We start from the raw sequence: 19543 nt of genomic DNA, 5'->3' as shown, positions 1-19543 counted from the left end.
TAAGTACCCCCTGACCGCAAGTGAGTTACCCTAGTCCCATATAAGTACTCCCTGACCCCAAGTGAGGTACCATAGCCCCTTTATAAGTACTCCCTGACCCCAAGTGAGTTATCCTATCCCCTTTATATGTACTCTCTGACCGGAAGTGAGTTACCCTTGTCCCATATATGTACTCCCTGACCCCAAGTGAGTTATCCTATCCCCTTTATATGTACTCTCTGACCGCAAGTGAGTTATTCAAACCCCTTTATTAGTACTCCCTGACCCCAACTGTGTTACCCTAGTCTCGTGTAAGTACTCCCTGAACCCAAGTGTGTTACCTTAGCCCCTTTATAAGTGTTCCCTGACCCCAAGTGAGTTATCCTATCCCATTTATATGTACTCTCTTACCGCAAGTGAGTTACCCTAGTCCCATATATGTACTCCCTGACCCCAAGTGAGTTATCCTATCCCCTTTATATGTACTCTCTGACCGCAAGTGAGTTACCCTAGTCCCATATAAAAACTCCCTGTCCCTAAGTGAGTACCCTAGTCCCAAATAAGTACTTCCTGACCCCAAGAGAGTTACTATAGCCCCTTTATAAGTACTCCCTGACCCCAAGTAAGTTATCCTAGACCCTTTATATGTACTCTCTGACCGCAAGTGAGTTATCCTAGCCCCTTTATAAGTACTCCCTGACCCCAAGTGTGTTACCCTAGTTTCATATATGTATTCCCTGAACACAAGTGAGTTACCCTAGTCCCATAGAGGTACTCCATGACCCCAAATGAGTCATCGTAGCACCTTTATAAGTTCTCCCTGACCCCAAGTGTATAACCTTAGTCTCATAAATGTACTCCCTGACCCCAAGTGAGTTATCCTAGTCCCATCGAAGTACTACCTGACCCCAAGTGAGTTAACCTAGCCCCTATATAAGTACTCCCTGACCCCAAGTGAGTTATCCTAGCCCCTTTATATGTACTCCATGACCCCAAATGTGTTACCTTAGTCCCATAAATGTACTCCCTGACCCCAAGTGAGTTATCCTAGCCCCTATATAAATACTCCCTGACCCCAAGTTTGTTATCCTAGCCCCTTTATATGTACTCTCTGACCGCAAGTGAGTTATCCTAGCCTCTTCATATGTACTCCCTGACCCCAAGTATGTTACCCTAGTGTTATATTAGTACTCCCTGGCCCCAAGTGAGTTACCATAGCCCCTTTACAAGTACTCCCTGACACAAAGTGAGTTATCCTGGCCCCTTTATATGTACTCCCTGACCCCAAGTGAGTTATCCTAGCCCCTTTATATGTACTCTCTGACCGCAAGTGAGTTATCCTAGCCCATTTATAAGTACTCCCTGATCCCATGTGTGTTACCCTAGTGTCATATTAGTACTCCCTGGTCCCAAATAAGTTACCATAGCCCCTTTATAAGTACTCCCTGACCCCAATCGAGTTATCCTAGCCCCTTTATATGTACTCTCTGACCGCAAGTGAGTTACCCTAGCCCCTTTATATGTACTCTCTGACCGCAAGTGAGTTATCCTAGCCCCTTTATATGTACTCCCTGACCCCAAGTGAGTTACCATAGCCCCTTTATAAGTACTCCCTGACCCCAAGTGAGTTAACCTAGCCCCTATATAAGTACTCCCTGACCCCAAGTTTGTTATCCTAGCCCCTTTATATGTACTCTCTGACCGCAAGTGAGTTATCCTAGCCTCTTCATATGTACTCCCTGACCCCAAGTATGTTACCCTAGTGTCATATGAGTACTCCCTGGCCCCAAGTGAGTTACCATAGCCCCTTTATAAGTACTCCCTGACACCAAGTGAGTTATCCTAGCCCCTTTATATGTACTCCCTGACCCCAAGTGAGTTTTCCTAGCCCCTTTATAAGTACTCCCTGACCGCTAGTGAGTCACCCTAGCCCCTTTATATCTACTCTCTGACCGCAAGTGAGGTATCCTAGCCCCTTTATATGCACTCCCTGACCTCAAGTGAGTTATCCTAGCCCATTTATATGTACTCTCTGACCGCAAGTGAGTTATCCTAGCCCCTTTATATGTACTCTCTGACCGCAAGTGAGTTATCCTAGTCCCTTTATAAGTACTCCCTGACCCCAAGTGTGTTACCATAGCCCCTTTATAAGTACTCCCTGACCCCAAGTGAGTTATCCTAGCAGCTTTATATGTACTCCCAGACCCAAAGTGAGTTACCCTAGTCCCTTATAAGCACTCCCTAACCCCAAGAGAGTTATCCTAGCCCCTATATGCACTCCCTGACCTCAAGTGAGTTATCCTAGCCCCTTTATATGTACTCTCTGACCGCAAGTGAGTTATCCTAGTCCCTTTATAAGTACTCCCTGACCCCAAGTGTGTTACCCTAGTTTCATATTAGTACACCCTGGCCCGAAGTGAGTTACCATAGCCCCTTTATAAGTACTCCCTGACCCCAAGTGAGTTACCCTAGCCCCTTTATAAGTACACCCTGGCAACACGTGAGTTACCCTGGTCCCATATAAGTTCTCCCAAACACCAAGTGAGTTAGCCTAGTCCAATATAAGTACTCCTTGACCCAAAGAGAGTTACCCTAGCCCCTTTATAAGTACCCCCTGACCGCAAGTGAGTTACCCTAGTCCCATATAAGTACTCCCTGACCCCAAGTGAGGTACCATAGCCCCTTTATAAGTACTCCCTGACCCCAAGTAAGTTATCCTAGACCCTTTATATGTACTCTCTGACCGCAAGTGAGTTATCCTAGCCCCTTTATAAGTACTCCCTGACCCCAAGTGTGTTACCCTAGTTTCATATATGTATTCCCTGAAAACAAGTGAGTTACCCTAGTCCCATAGAGGTACTCCATGACCCCAAATGAGTCATCGTAGCACCTTTATAAGTTCTCCCTGACCCCAAGTGTATAACCTTAGTCTCATAAATGTACTCCCTGACCCCAAGTGAGTTATCCTAGTCCCATCGAAGTACTACCTGACCCCAAGTGAGTTAACCTAGCCCCTATATAAGTACTCCCTGACCCCAAGTGAGTTATCCTAGCCCCTTTATATGTACTCCATGACCCCAAATGTGTTACCTTAGTCCCATAAATGTACTCCCTGACCCCAAGTGAGTTAACCTAGCCCCTATATAAGTACTCCCTGACCCCAAGTTTGTTATCCTAGCCCCTTTATATGTACTCTCTGACCGCAAGTGAGTTATCCTAGCCTCTTCATATGTACTCCCTGACCCAAGTATGTTACCCTAGTGTTATATTAGTACTCCCTGGCCCCAAGTGAGTTACCATAGCCCCTTTACAAGTACTCCCTGACACAAAGTGAGTTATCCTAGCCCCTTTATATGTATCCCTGACCCCAAGTGAGTTATCCTAGCCCCTTTATATGTACTCTCTGACCGCAAGTGAGTTATCCTAGCCCATTTATAAGTACTCCCTGATCCCATGTGTGTTACCCTAGTGTCATATTAGTACTCCCTGGTCCCAAATAAGTTACCATAGCCCCTTTATAAGTACTCCCTGACCCCAATCGAGTTATCCTAGCCCCTTTATATGTACTCTCTGACCGCAAGTGAGTTACCCTAGCCCCTTTATATGTACTCTCTGACCGCAAGTGAGTTATCCTAGCCCCTTTATATGTACTCCCTGACCCCAAGTGAGTTATCCTAGTCCCTTTATATGTACTCCCTGACCCCAAGTGAGTTATCCTAGCCCCTTTATATGTACTCCCAGACCCAAAGTGAGTTACCCTAGTCCCTTATAAGCACTCCCTAACCCCAAGAGAGTTATCCTAGCCCCTTTATATGCACTCCCTGACCTCAAGTGAGTTATCCTAGCCCCTTTATATGTACTCTCTGACCGCAAGTGAGTTATCCTAGTCCCTTTATAAGTACTCCCTGACCCCAAGTGTGTTACCCTAGTTTCATATTAGTACACCCTGGCCCGAAGTGAGTTACCATAGCCCCTTTATAAGTACTCCCTGACCCCAAGTGAGTTACCCTAGCCCCTTTATAAGTACACCCTGGCAACACGTGAGTTACCCTGGTCCCATATAAGTTCTCCCAAACACCAAGTGAGTTAGCCTAGTCCAATATAAGTACTCCTTGACCCAAAGAGAGTTACCCTAGCCCCTTTATAAGTACCCCCTGACCGCAAGTGAGTTACCCTAGTCCCATATAAGTACTCCCTGAACCCAAGTGTGTTACCTTAGCCCCTTTATAAGTGTTCCCTGACCCCAAGTGCGTTATCCTATCCCATTTATATGTACTCTCTGACCGCAAGTGAGTTACCCTAGTCCCATATATGTACTCCCTGACCCCAAGTGAGTTATCCTATCCCCTTTATATGTACTCTCTGACCGCAAGTGAGTTACCCTAGTCCCATATAAAAACTCCCTGTCCCTAAGTGAGTACCCTAGTCCCAAATAAGTACTTCCTGACCGCAAGAGAGTTACTATAGCCCCTTTATAAGTACTCCCTGACCCCAAGTAAGTTATCCTAGACCCTTTATATGTACTCTCTGACCGCAAGTGAGTTATCCTAGCCCCTTTATAAGTACTCCCTGACCCCAAGTGTGTTACCCTAGTTTCATATATGTATTCCCTGAACACAAGTGAGTTACCCTAGTCCCATAGAGGTACTCCATGACCCCAAATGAGTCAAAGTAGCACCTTTATAAGTTCTGCCTGACCCCAAGTGTATAACCTTAGTCTCATAAATGTACTCCCTGACCCCAAGTGAGTTATCCTAGTCCCATCGAAGTACTACCTGACCCCAAGTGAGTTAACCTAGCCCCTATATAAGTACTCCCTGACCCCAAGTGAGTTATCCTAGCCCCTTTATATGTACTCCATGACCCCAAATGTGTTACCTTAGTCCCATAAATGTACTCCCTGACCCCAAGTGAGTTAACCTAGCCCCTATATAAGTACTCCCTGACCCCAAGTTTGTTATCCTAGCCCCTTTATATGTACTCTCTGACCGCAAGTGAGTTATCCTAGCCTCTTCATATGTACTCCCTGACCCCAAGTATGTTACCCTAGTGTTATATTAGTACTCCCTGGCCCCAAGTGAGTTACCATAGCCCCTTTACAAGTACTCCCTGACACAAAGTGAGTTATCCTAGCCCCTTTATATGTACTCCTTGACCCCAAGTGAGTTATCCTAGCCCCTTTATATGTACTCTCTGACCGCAAATGAGTTATCCTAGCCCATTTATAAGTACTCCCTGATCCCATGTGTGTTACCCTAGTGTCATATTAGTACTCCCTGGTCCCAAATAAGTTACCATAGCCCCTTTATAAGTACTCCCTGACCCCAATCGAGTTATCCTAGCCCCTTTATATGTACTCTCTGACCGCAAGTGAGTTACCCTAGCCCATTTATATGTACTCTCTGACCGCAATTGAGTTATCCTAGCCCCTTTATATGTACTCCCTGACCCCAAGTGAGTTATCCTAGCCCCTTTATATGTACTCCCTGACCCCAAGTGAGTTATCCTAGCACCTTTATATGTACTCCCTGACCCCAAGTGAGTTATCCTAGTCCCATCGAAGTACTCCCTGACCCCAAGTGAGTTAACCTAGCCCCTATATAAGTACTCCCTGACCCCAAGTGAGTTATCCTAGCCCCTTTATATGTACTCCATGACCCCAAGTGAGTTATCCTAGCCTCTTCATATGTACTCCCTGACCCCAAGTATGTTACCCTAGTGTCATATTAGTACTCCCTGGCCCCAAGTGAGTTACCATAGCCCCTTTATAAGTACTCCCTGACCCCAAGTGAGTTATCCTAGCCCCTTTATATGTACTCTCTGACCGCAAGTGAGTTATCCTAGCCCCTTTATATGTACTCTCTGACCGCAAGTGAGTTATCCTAGTTTCATATTAGTACTCCCTGGCCCCAAGTGAGTTACCATAGCCCCTTTATAAGTACTCCCTGACCGCAAGTGAGTCACCCTAGCCCCTTTATATGTACTCCCTGACCCCAAGTGAGTTATCCTAGCCCCTTTATATGTACTCCCTGACCCCAAGTGAGTTATCCTAGACCCTTTATATGTACTCTTTGACCGCAAATGAGTTATCTTTGCCCCTTTATAAGTACTCCCTGACCCCAAGTGTGTTACCCTAGTATCATATATGTATTCCCTGAACACAAGCGAGATACCTTAGTCCCATAAATTTACTCCCTGACCCCAAGTGAGTTATCCTAGTCCCATCGAAGTACTCCCTGACCCCAAGTGTGTTAACCTAGCCCCTATATAAGTACTCCCTGACCCCAAGTGAGTTATCCTAGCCCCTTTATATGTACTCCTTGACCCCAAGTGAGTTATCCTAGCCCCTTTATATGTACACTCTGACCGCAAGTGAGTTACCCTAGCCCCTTTATAAGTACTCCCTGACCCCAAATGTGTTACATTAGTCCCATAAATGTACTCCCTGACCCCAAGTGAGTTAACCTAGCCCCTATATAAGTACTCCCTAACCCCAAGTTTGTTATCCTAGCCCCTTTATATGTACTCTCTGACCGCAAGTGAGTTATCCTAGCCTCTTCATATGTACTCCCTGACCCCAAGTATGTTACCCTAGTGTCATATTAGTACTCCCTGGCCCCAAGTGAGTTACCATAGCCCCTTTATAAGTACTCCCTGACAACAAGTGAGTTATCCTAGCCCCTTTATATGTACTCCCTGACCCTAAGTGAGTTATCCTAGCCCCTTTATATGTACTCTCTGACCGCAAGTGAGTTATCCTAGCCCCTTTATAAGTACTCCCTGATCCCATGTGTGTTACCCTAGTGTCATATTAGTACTCCCTGGCCCCAAATAAGTTACCATAGCCCCTTTATAAGTACTCCCTGACCCCAATTGAGTTATCCTAGCCCCTTTATATGTACTCTCTGACCGCAAGTGAGTTACCCTAGCCCCTTTATATGTACTCTCTGACCCCAAGTGAGTTATCCTAGTCCCATCGAAGTACTCCCTGACCCCAAGTGAGTTAACCTAGCCCCTATATAAGTACTCCCTGACCCCAAGTGAGTTATCCTAGCCCCTTTATATGTACTCCATGACCCCAAGTGAGTTATCCTAGCCCCTTTATATGTACACTCTGACCGCAAGTGAGTTACCCTAGCCCCTTTATAAGTACTCCCTGACCCCAAATGTGTTACATTAGTCCCATAAATGTACTCCCTGACCCCAAGTGAGTTAACCTAGCCCCTATATAAGTACTCCCTGAAACCAAGTTTGTTATCCTAGCCCCGTTATATGTACTCTCTGACCGCAAGTGAGTTATCCTAGCCCCTTTATATGTACTCCATGACCCCAAGTGAGTTATCCTAGCCCCTTTATATGTACTCTCTGACCGCAAGTGAGTTATCTTTGCCCCTTTATAAGTACTCCCTGACCCCAAGTGTGTTACCCTAGTATCATATATGTATTCCCTGAACACAAGTGAGATACCTTAGTCCCATAAATGTACTCCCTGACCCCAAGTGAGTTATCCTAGCCCCTTTATATGTACTCTCTGACCGCAAGTGAGTTACCCTAGCCCCTTTATATGTACTCTCTGACCGCAAGTGAGTTATCCTAGCCCCTTTATATGTACTCCCTGACCTCAAGTGAGTTATCCTAGCCCCTTTATATGTACACTCTGACCGCAAGTGAGTTACCCTAGTCCCATATATGTACTCCCTGACCCCAAGTGAGTTATCCTAGCCCCTTTATATGTACTCTCTGACCGCAAGTGAGTTACCCTAGCCCCTTTATATGTACTCGCTGACCGCAAGTGAGGTATCCTAGCCCCTTTATATGTACTCCCTGACCTCAAGTGAGTTATCCTAGCCCCTTTATATGTAATCTCTGATCGCAAGTGAGTTATACTAGCCCCTTTATAAGTACTCCCTGAACCCAAGTGTGTTACCCTAGTTTCATTTATGTATTCCCTGAACACAAGTGAGTTACCCTAGTCCCATAGAGGTACTCCCTGATCCCAAATAAGTCACCGTAGCACTTTTTTAAATTCTCCCTGACCCCAAGTGTGTTACCTTAGTCACATAAATGTACTCCCTGACCCCAAGTGAGTTATCCTAGTCCCATCGAAGTACACCCTGCCCCAAGTGAGTTAACCTAGCCCCTATATAAGTACTCCATGACTCCAAGTGAGTTATCCTAGCCGCTTTTTATGTACTCCCTGTCCCTAAGTGAGTACCCTAGTCCCAAATAAGTACTTCCTGACCCCAAGTGAGTTACTATAGCCCCTTTATAAGTACTCCCTGACCCCAAGTGAGTTATCATAGCCCCTTTATATGTACTCCCTGACCCAAAGTGAGGTACCATAGCCCCTTTATAAGTACTCCCTGACCCCAAGTGAGTTATCCTAGCCCCTTTATAAGTACTCCCTGACCCCAAGTGTGTTACACTAGTTTCATTTATGTATTCCCTGAACACAAGTGAGTTACCCTAGTCCCCTAGAGGTACTCCCTGACCCCAAATGAGGCACCGTAGCACCTTTATAAATTCTGCCTGACCCCAAGTGTGTTACCTTAGTCACATAAATGTACTCCCTGACCGCAAGTGAGTTATCCAAGCCCCATTATATGTACTCCCTGACCCCAACTGAGTTATCCTAGCCCCTTTATATGTACTCTCTGACCGCAAGTGAGTTATCCTAGCCTCTTCATATGTACTCCCTGACACCAAGTATGTTACCCTAGTGTCATATTAGTACTCCCTGGCCCCAAGTGAGTTACCATAGCCCCTTTATAAGTACTCCCTGACACCAAGTGAGTTATCCTAGCCCCTTTATATGTACTCCCTGACCCCAAGTGAGTTTTCCTACCACCCTTATATGTACACTCTGACCGCAAGTGAGTTATCCTAGCCCCTTTATAAGTACTCCCTGATCCCATGTGTGTTACCCTAGTGTCATATTAGTACTCCCTGGCCCCAAATAAGTTACCATAGCCCATTTATAAGTACTCCCTGACCCCAATTGAGTTATCCTAGCCCCTTTATATGTACTTTCTGACCGCAAGTGAGTTACCCTAGCCCCTTTAGATGTACTCTCTGACCGCAAGTGAGTTATCCTAGCCCCTTAATATGTACTCCCTGACCCCAAGTGAGTTATCCTAGCCCCTTTATATGTACTCCCTGACCCCAAGTGAGTTATCCTATCCCCTTTATATGTACTCTCTGACCGCAAGTGAGTTACCCTAGTCCCATATATGTACTCCCTGACCCCAAGTGAGTTATCCTATCCCCTTTATATGTACACTCTGACCGCAAGTGAGTTATTCAAACCCCTTTATAAGTACTCCCTGACCCCAAGTGTGTTACCCTAGTCTCATATAAGTACTCCCTGAACCCAAGTGAGTTACCATATCACCTTTATAAGTACTCCCTGACCCCAAGTAAGTTATCCTAGCTCCTTTATAAGTACTCTCTGACCGCAAGGGAGTTATCCTAGCCCCTTTATATGTACTCTCTGACGGCAAGTGAGTTATCCTAGTCCCATAGTAGTACTCCTTGACCCCAAGTGAGTTACCATAGCCCCTTTATAAGTACTCCCTGACCCCAAGTGAGTTGCCTTAGCCCCTTTATAAGAACTCCCTGACCCCAAGTGAGTTATCCTAGCCCCTTTATATCTACTCTCTGACGGCAAGTGAGTTATCCTAGTCCCATAGTAGTACTCCTTGACCCCAAGTGAGTTACCATAGCCCCTTTATAAGTACTCCCTGACCCCAAGTGAGTTATCCTAGCCCCTTTATATGTACTCTCTGACCCCAAGTGAGTTATCCTATCCCCTTTATATGTACTCTCTGACCGCAAGTGAGTTATTCTAGTTTCATATTAGTACTCCCTGGCCCCAAGTGAGTTACCATAGCCCCTTTATAAGTACTCCCTGACCGCTAGTGAGTCACCCTAGCCCCTTTATATGTACTCTCTGACCGCAAGTGAGTTATCCTGGCCCCTTTATATGCACTCCCTGACCTCAAGTGAGTTATCCTAGCCCCTTTATATGTACTCTCTGACCGCAAGTGAGTTATCCTAGCCCCTTTATAAGTACTCCCTGATCCCATGTGTGTTACCCTAGTGTCATATTAGTACTCCCTGGCCCCAAATAAGTTACCATAGCCACTTTATAAGTACTCCCTGACCCCAATTGAGTTATCCTAGCCCCTTTATATGTACTTTCTGACCGCAAGTGAGTTACCCTATCCCCTTTAGATGTACTCTCTGACCGCAAGTGAGTTATCCTAGCCCCTTAATATGTACTCCCTGACCCCAAGTGAGTTATTCTAGCCCCTTTATATGTACTCCCTGACCCCAAGTGAGTTATCCTATCCCCTTTATATGTACTCTCTGACCGCAAGTGAGTTACCCTAGTCCCATATATGTACTCCCTGACCCCAAATGAGTTATCCTATCCCCTTTATATGTACACTCTGACCGCAAGTGAGTTATTCAAACCCCTTTATAAGTACTCCCTGACCCCAAGTGTGTTACCCTAGTCTCATATAAGTACTCCCTGAACCCAATTGAGTTACCATATCACCTTTATAAGTACTCCCTGACCCCAAGTAAGTTATCCTAGCTCCTTTATAAGTACTCTCTGACCGCAAGTGAGTTATCCTAGCCCCTTTATATGTACTCTCTGACGGCAAGTGAGTTATCCTAGTCCCATAGTAGTACTCCTTGACCCCAAGTGAGTTACCATAGCTCCTTTATAAGTACTCCCTGACCCCAAGTGAGTTGCCATAGCCCCTTTATAAGAACTCCCCGACCCCAAGTGAGTTATCCTAGCCCCTTTATATGTACTCTCTGACCGCAAGTGAGTTATTCTAGTTTCATATTAGTACTCCCTGGCCCCAAGTGAGTTACCACAGCCCCTTTATAAGTATTCCCTGACCGCAAGTGAGTCACCCTAGCCCCTTTATATGTACTCTCTGACCGCAAGTGAGTTATCCTAGCCCCTTTATATGCACTCCCTGACCTCAAGTGAGTTATCCTAGCCCCTTTATATGTACTCTCTGACCGTAAGTGAGTTATCCTAGTCCCTTTATAAGTACTCCCTGACCCCAAGTGTTTTACCCTAGTGTCATATTAGTACTCCCTGGCCCCAAGTGAGTTACCATAGCCCCTTTATAAGTACTCCCTGACCCCAAGTGAGTTATCCTAGGCGCTTTATATGTACTCCCAGACCCAAAGTGAGTTACCCTAGTCCCTTATAAGCACTCCCTAACCCCAAGAGAGTTATCCTAGCCCCTTTATATGCACTCCCTGACCTCAAGTGAGTTATCCTAGCCCCTTTATATGTACTCTCTGACCGCAAGTGAGTTATCCTAGTCCCTTTATAAGTACTCCCTGACCCCAAGTGTGTTACCCTAGTTTCATATTAGTACACCCTGGCCCGAAGTGAGTTACCATAGCCCCTTTATAAGTACTCCCTGACCCCAAGTGAGTTACCCTAGCCCCTTTATAAGTACACCCTGGCAACACGTGAGTTACCCTGGTCCCATATAAGTTCTCCCAAACACCAAGTGAGTTAGCCTAGTCCAATATAAGTACTCCTTGACCCAAAGAGAGTTACCCTAGCCCCTTTATAAGTACCACCTGACCGCAAGTGAGTTACCCTAGTCCCATATAAGTACTCCCTGACCCCAAGTGAGGTACCATAGCCCCTTTATAAGTACTCCCTGACCCCAAGTGAGTTATCCTATCCCCTTTATATGTACTCTCTGACCGGAAGTGAGTTACCCTTGTCCCATATATGTACTCCGTGACCCCAAGTGAGTTATCCTATCCCCTTTATATGTACTCTCTGACCGCAAGTGAGTTATTCAAACCCCTTTATAAGTACTCCCTGACCCCAACTGTGTTACCCTAGTCTCGTATAAGTACTCCCTGAACCAAAGTGTGTTACTTTAGCCCCTTTATAAGTGTTCCCTGACCCCAAGTGAGTTATCCTATCCCATTTATATGTACTCTCTGACCGCAAGTGAGTTACCCTAGTCCCATATATGTACTCCCTGACCCCAAGTGAGTTATCCTATCCCCTTTATATGTACTCTCTGACCGCAAGTGAGTTACCCTAGTCCCATATAAAAACTCCCTGTCCCTAAGTGAGTACCCTAGTCCCAAATAAGTACTTCCTGACCCCAAGTGAGTTACTATAGCCCCTTTATAAGTACTCCCTGACCCCAAGTGAGTTATCCTAGCCCCTTTATATGTACTCCCTGACCCCAAGTGAGTTATCCTATCCCCTTTATATGTACTCTCTGACCGCAAGTGAGTTATTCAAACCCCTTTATAAGTACTCCCTGACCCCAAGTGTGTTACCCTAGTCTCATATAAGTACTCCCTGAACCCAAGTGTGTTACCTTAGCCCCTGTATAAGTGTTCCCTGACCCCAAGTGAGTTATCATATCCCCTTTATATGTACTCTCTGACCGCAAGTGAGTTACCCTAGTCCCATATATGTACTCCCTGACCCCAAGTGAGTTATCCTATCCCCTTTATATGTACTCTCCGACCGCAAGTGAGTTACCCTAGTCCCATATAAGAACTCCCTGTCCCTAAGTGAGTACCCTAGTCCCAAATAAGTACTTCCTGACCCCAAGTGAGTTACTATAGCCCCTTTATAAGTACTCCCTGACCCCAAGTGAGTTATCCTAGCCCCTTTATATGTACTCCCTGACCACAAGTGAGTTATCTTAGACCCTTTATATGTACTCACTGACCGCAAGTGAGTTATCCTAGCCCCTTTATAAGTACTCCCTGACCCCAAGTGTGTTACCCTAGTTTCATATATGTATTCCCTGACCCCAAGTGAGTTATCATAGCCCCTTTATATGTACTCCCTGACCCAAAGTGAAGTACCATAGCCCCTTTATAAGTACTCCCTGACCCCAAGTGAGTTATCCTAGCCCCTTTATAAGTACTCCCTGACCCCAAGTGTGTTACACTAGTTTCATTTATGTATTCCCTGAACACAAGTGAGTTACCCTAGTCCCATAGAGGTACTCCCTGACCCCAAATGAGGCACCGTAGCACCTTTATAAATTCTCCCTGACCCCAAGTGTGTTACCTTAGTCACATAAATGTACTCCTTGACCGCAAGTGAGTTATCCAAGCCCCATTATATGTACTCCCTGACCCCAACTGAGTTATCTTAGCCCCTTTATATGTACTCCCTGACCCCAAGTGAGTTATCCTAGCCCCTTTATAAGTACTCTCTGACCCCAAGTGTGTTATCCTAGCCCCCTTATATGTACTCTCTGACCGCAAGTGAGTTATCATAGCCCCTTTATATGTGCTCCCATACCCCAAGTGAGTTACCCTAGTCCCTTATAACTACTCCCTGACCCCAAGTGAGTTACCCTAGCCCCTTTATAAGTACACCCTGGCCACAAGTGAGTTACCCTGGTTACATATAAGTTCTCCCAGACACCAAGTGAGTTAGCCTAGTCCAATATAAGTACTCCTTGACCCAAAGAGAGTTACCCTAGTCCCTTATAAGTACTCCCTGACCCCAAGTGAGTTATCCTATCGCCTTTTTATGTACTCACTAACCGCAAGTGAGTTATCCTAGCCCCTTTATAAGTACTCACTGAACCCAAGTGTGTTACCCTAGTTTCATTTATGTATTCCCTGAACACAAGTGAGTTACCGTAGTCCCATAGAGGTACTCCCTGATCCCAAATGAGTCACCGTAGCACCTTTATAAATTCTCCCTGACCCCAAGTGTGTTACCTTAGTCACATAAATGTACTCCCTGACCCCAAGTGAGTTATCCTAGTCCCATCGAAGTACTCCCTGACCCCAAGTGAGTTATCCTATCCCCTTTATATGTACACTCTGACCGCAAGTGAGTTATTCAAACCCCTTTATAAGTACTCCCTGACCCCAAGTGTGTTACCCTAGTCTCATATAAGTACTCCCTGAACACAAGTGAGTTACCATATCACCTTTATAAGTACTCCCTGACCCCAAGTAAGTTATCCTAGCTTCTTTATAAGTACTCTCTGACCGCAAGTGAGTTATCCTAGCCCCTTTATATGTACTCTCTGACGGCAAGTGAGTTATCCTAGTCCCATAGTAGTACTCCTTGACCCCAAGTGAGTTACCATAGCCCCTTTATAAGTACTCCCTGACCCCAAGTGAGTTGCCATAGCCCCTTTATAAGAACTCCCTGACCCCAAGTGAGTTATCCTAGCCCCTTTATATCTACTCTCTGACGGGAAGTGAGTTATCCTAGTCCCATAGTAGTACTCCTTGACCCCAAGTGAGTTACCTTAGCCCCTTTATAAGTACTCCCTGACCCCAAGTGAGTTATCCTAGCCCCTTTATATGTACTCTCTGACCGCAAGTGAGTTATCCTAGCCCCTTTATATGTACTCTCTGACCGCAAGTGAGTTATCCTAGTTTCATATTAGTACTCCCTGGCCCCAAGTGAGTTACCATAGCCCCTTTATAAGTACTCCCTGACCGCAAGTGAGTCACCCTAGCCCCTTTATATGTACTCTCTGACCGCAAGTGAGTTATCCTAGTCCGTTTATAAGTACTCCCTGACCCCAAGTTAGTTATCCTAGACGCTTTATATGTACTCCCAGACCCAAAGTGAGTTACCCTAGTCCCTTATAAGCACTCCCTAACCCCAAGAGAGTTAACCTAGCCCCTTTATATGCACTCCCTGACCTCAAGTGAGTTATCCTAGCCCCTTTATATGTACTCTCTGACCGCAAGTGAGTTATCCTAGCCTCTTCATATGTACTCCCTGACCCCAAGTATGTTACCCTAGTGTTATATTAGTACTCCCTGGCCCCAAGTGAGTTACCATAGCCCCTTTATAAGTACTCCCTGACACAAAGTGAGTTATCCTAGCCCCTTTATATGTACTCCCTGACCCCAAGTGAGTTATCCTAGCCCATTTATAAGTACTCCCTGATCCCATGTGTGTTACCCTAGTGTCATATTAGTACTCCCTGGTCCCAAATAAGTTACCATAGCCCCTTTATAAGTACTCCCTGACCCCAATCGAGTTATCCTAGCCCCTTTATATGTACTCTCTGACCGCAAGTGAGTTACCCTAGCCCCTTTATAAGTACTCCCTGACACCAAGTGAGTTATCCTAGCCCCTTTATATGTACTCCCTGACCCCAAGTGAGTTATCCTAGCCCCTTTATATGTACTCTCTGACCGCAAGTGAGTTATCCTAGCCCCTTTATAAGTACTCCCTGATCCCATGTGTGTCACCCTAGTGTCATATTAGTACTCCCTGGCCCCAAATAAGTTACCATAGCCCCTTTATAAGTACTCCCTGACCCCAATTGAGTTATCCTAGCCCCTTTATATGTACTCTCTGACCGCAAGTGAGTTACCCTAGCCCCTTTATATGTACTCTCTGACCGCAAGTGAGTTATCCTAGCCCCTTTATATGTACTCCCTGACCCCAAGTGAGTTATCCTAGCCCCTTTATATGTACTCCCTGACCCCAAGTGAGTTATCCTAGCCCCTTTATATGTACTCCCTGACCCCAAGTGAGTTATCCTAGACCCTTTATATGTACTCTCTGACCGCAAGTGAGTTATCCTAGCCCCTTTATAAGTACTCCCTGACCCCAAGTGTGTTACCCTAGTATCATATATGTATTCCCTGAACACAAGCGAGATACCTTAGTCCCATAAATGTACTCCCTGACCCCAAGTGAGTTATCCTAGTCCCATCGAAGTACTCCCTGACCCCAAGTGAGTTAACCTAGCCCCTATATAAGTACTCCCTGACCCCAAGTGAGTTATCCTAGCCCCTTTATATGTACTCCATGACCCCAAGTGAGTTATCCTAGCCCCTTTATATGTACACTCTGACCGCAAGTGAGTTACCCTAGCCCCTTTATAAGTACTCCCTGACCCCAAATGTGTTACATTAGTCCCATAAATGTACTCCCTGACCCCAAGTGAGTTAACCTAGCCCCTATATAAGTACTCCCTAACCCCAAGTTTGTTATCCTAGCCCCTTTATATGTACTCTCTGACCGCAAGTGAGTTATCCTAGCCCCTTTATATGTACTCCCTGACCCCAAGTGAGTTATCCTAGACCCTTTATATGTACTCTCTGATCGCAAGTGAGTTATCCTAGCCCCCTTATAAGTACTCCCTGACCCCAAGTGTGTTACCCTAGTATAATATATGTATTCCCTGAACACAAGTGAGATACCTTAGTCCCATAAATGTACTCCCTGACCCCAAGTGAGTTATCCTAGCCCCTTTATATGTACTCTCTGAACGCAAGTGAGTTACCCTAGCCCCTTTATATGTACTCTCTGACCGCAAGTGAGTTATCCTAGCCCCTTTATAAGTACTCCCTGACCCCAAGTATGTTACCCTAGTGTCATATTAGTACTCCCTGGCCCCAAGTGAGTTACCATAGCCCCTTTATAAGTACTCCCTGACAACAAGTGAGTTATCCTAGCCTTTTTATATGTACTCCCTGACCCTAAGTGAGTTATCCTAGCCCCTTTATATGTACTCTCTGACCGCAAGTGAGTTATCCTAGCCCCTTTATAAGTACTCCCTGATCCCATGTGTGTTACCCTAGTGCATATTAGTACTCCCTGGCCCCAAATAAGTTACCATAGCCCTTTTATAAGTACTCCCTGACCCCAATTGAGTTATCCTAGCCCCTTTATATGTACTCTCTGACCGCAAGTGAGTTACCCTAGCCCCTTTATATGTACTCTCTGACCGCAAGTGAGTTATCCTAGCCCCTTTATATGTACTCCCTGACCCCAAGTGAGTTATCCTAGCCCCTTTATATGTACTCCCTAACCCCAAGTGAGTTATCCTAGCCCCTTTATATGTACTCCCTGACCCCAAGTGAGTTATCCTAGACCCTTTATATGTACTCTCTGACCGCAAGTGAGTTATCCTAGCCCCCTTATAAGTACTCCCTGACCCCAAGTGTGTTACCCTAGTATAATATATGTATTCCCTGAACACAAGTGAGATACCTTAGTCCCATAAATGTACTCCCTGACCCCAAGTGAGTTATCCTAGCCCCTTTATATGTACTCTCTGAACGCAAGTGAGTTACCCTAGCCCCTTTATATGTACTCTCTGACGGCAAGTGAGTTATCCTAGTCCCATAGTAGTACTCCTTGACCCCAAGTGAGTTACCATAGCCCCTTTATAAGTACTCCCTGACCCCAAGTGAGTTGCCATAGCCCCTTTATAAGAACTCCCTGACCCCAAGTGAGTTATCCTAGCCCCTTTATATCTACTCTCTGACGGGAAGTGAGTTATCCTAGTCCCATAGTAGTACTACTTGACCCCTAGTGAGTTACCATAGCCCCTTTATAAGTACTCCCTGACCCCAAGTGAGTTATCCTAGCCCCTTTATATGTACTCTCTGACCGCAAGTGAGTTATCTTAGCACCTTTATATGTACTCTCTGACCGCAAGTGAGTTATCCTAGTTTCATATTAGTACTCCCTGGCCCCAAGTGAGTTACCATAGCCCCTTTATAAGTACTCCCTGACCGCAAGTGAGTCACCCTAGCCCCTTTATATGCACTCCCTGACCTCAAGTGAGTTATCCTAGCCCCTTTATATGTACTCTCTGACCGCAAGTGAGTTATCCTAGCCCCCTTATAAGTACTCCCTGACCCCAAGTGTGTTACCCTAGTATAATATATGTATTCCCTGAACACAAGTGAGATACCTTAGTCCCATAAATGTACTCCCTGACCCCAAGTGAGTTATCCTAGCCCCTTTATATGTACTCTCTGAACGCAAGTGAGTTACCCTAGCCCCTTTATATGTACTCTCTGACCGCAAGTGAGTTATCCTAGCCCCTTTATAAGTACTCCCTGACCCCAAGTATGTTACCCTAGTGTCATATTAGTACTCCCTGGCCCCAAGTGAGTTACCATAGCCCCTTTATAAGTACTCCCTGACAACAAGTGAGTTATCCTAGCCTTTTTATATGTACTCCCTGACCCTAAGTGAGTTATCCTAGCCCCTTTATATGTACTCTCTGACCGCAAGTGAGTTATCCTAGCCCCTTTATAATTACTCCCTGTTCCCATGTGTGTTACCCTAGTGTCATATTAGTACTCCCTGGCCCCAAATAAGTTACCATAGCCCTTTTATAAGTACTCCCTGACCCCAATTTAGTTATCCTAGCCCCTTTATATGTACTCTCTGACCGCAAGTGAGTTACCCTAGCCCCTTTATATGTACTCTCTGACCGCAAGTGAGTTATCCTAGCCCCTTTATATGTACTCCCTGACCCCAAGTGAGTTATCCTAGCCCCTTTATATGTACTCCCTGACTCCAAGTGAGTTATCCTAGCCCCTTTATATGTACTCCCTGACCCCAAGTGAGTTATCCTAGACCCTTTATATGTACTCTCTGACCGCAAGTGAGTTATCCTAGCCCCCTTATAAGTACTCCCTGACCCCAAGTGTGTTACCCTAGTATAATATATGTATTCCCTGAACACAAGTGAGATACCTTAGTCCCATAAATGTACTCCCTGACCCCAAGTGAGTTATCCTAGCCCCTTTATATGTATTCTCTGAACGCAAGTGAGTTACCCTAGCCCCTTTATATGTACTCTCTGACGGCAAGTGAGTTATCCTAGTCCCATAGTAGTACTCCTTGACCCCAAGTGAGTTACCATAGCCCCTTTATAAGTACTCCCTGACCCCAAGTGAGTTGCCATAGCCCCTTTATAAGAACTCCCTGACCCCAAGTGAGTTATCCTAGCCCCTTTATATCTACTCTCTGACGGGAAGTGAGTTATCCTAGTCCCATAGTAGTACTCCTTGACCCCTAGTGAGTTACCATAGCCCCTTTATAAGTACTCCCAGACCCCAAGTGAGTTATCCTAGCCCCTTTATATGTACTCTCTGACCGCAAGTGAGTTATCCTAGCACCTTTATATGTACTCTCTGACCGCAAGTGAGTTATCCTAGTTTCATATTAGTACTCCCTGGCCCCAAGTGAGTTACCATAGCCCCTTTATAAGTACTCCCTGACCGCAAGTGAGTCACCCTAGCCCCTTTATATGCACTCCCTGACCTCAAGTGAGTTATCCTAGCCCCTTTATATGTACTCTCTGACCGCAAGTGAGTTATCCTAGTCCCTTTATAAGTACTCCCTGACCCCAAGTGTGTTACCCTAGTTTCATATTAGTACTCCCTGGCCCCAAGTGAGTTACCATAGCCCCTTTATAAGTACTCCCTGACCCCTAGTGAGTTACCATAGCCCCTTTATAAGTACTCCCAGACCCCAAGTGAGTTATCCTAGCCCCTTTATATCTACTCTCTGACGGGAAGTGAGTTATCCTAGTCCCATAGTAGTACTCCTTGACCCCTAGTGAGTTACCATAGCCCCTTTATAAGTACTCCCAGACCCCAAGTGAGTTATCCTAGCCCCTTTATATGTACTCTCTGACCCCAAGTGAGATATCCTATACCCTTTATATGTACTCTCTGACAGGAAGTGAGTTACCCTTGTCCCATATATGTACTCCCTGACCCCAAGTGAGTTATCCTA

This window comes from Prorops nasuta, unplaced genomic scaffold (genome assembly GCF_024137725.1).
Source record: "Prorops nasuta isolate Cenicafe-Biocafe unplaced genomic scaffold, Cenicafe_Pnas_1.2 PNAS00001, whole genome shotgun sequence".
In the NCBI taxonomy this organism is placed as follows: Eukaryota; Metazoa; Arthropoda; class Insecta; order Hymenoptera; family Bethylidae; genus Prorops; species Prorops nasuta.
This window is presented reverse-complemented; position numbering follows the sequence as displayed.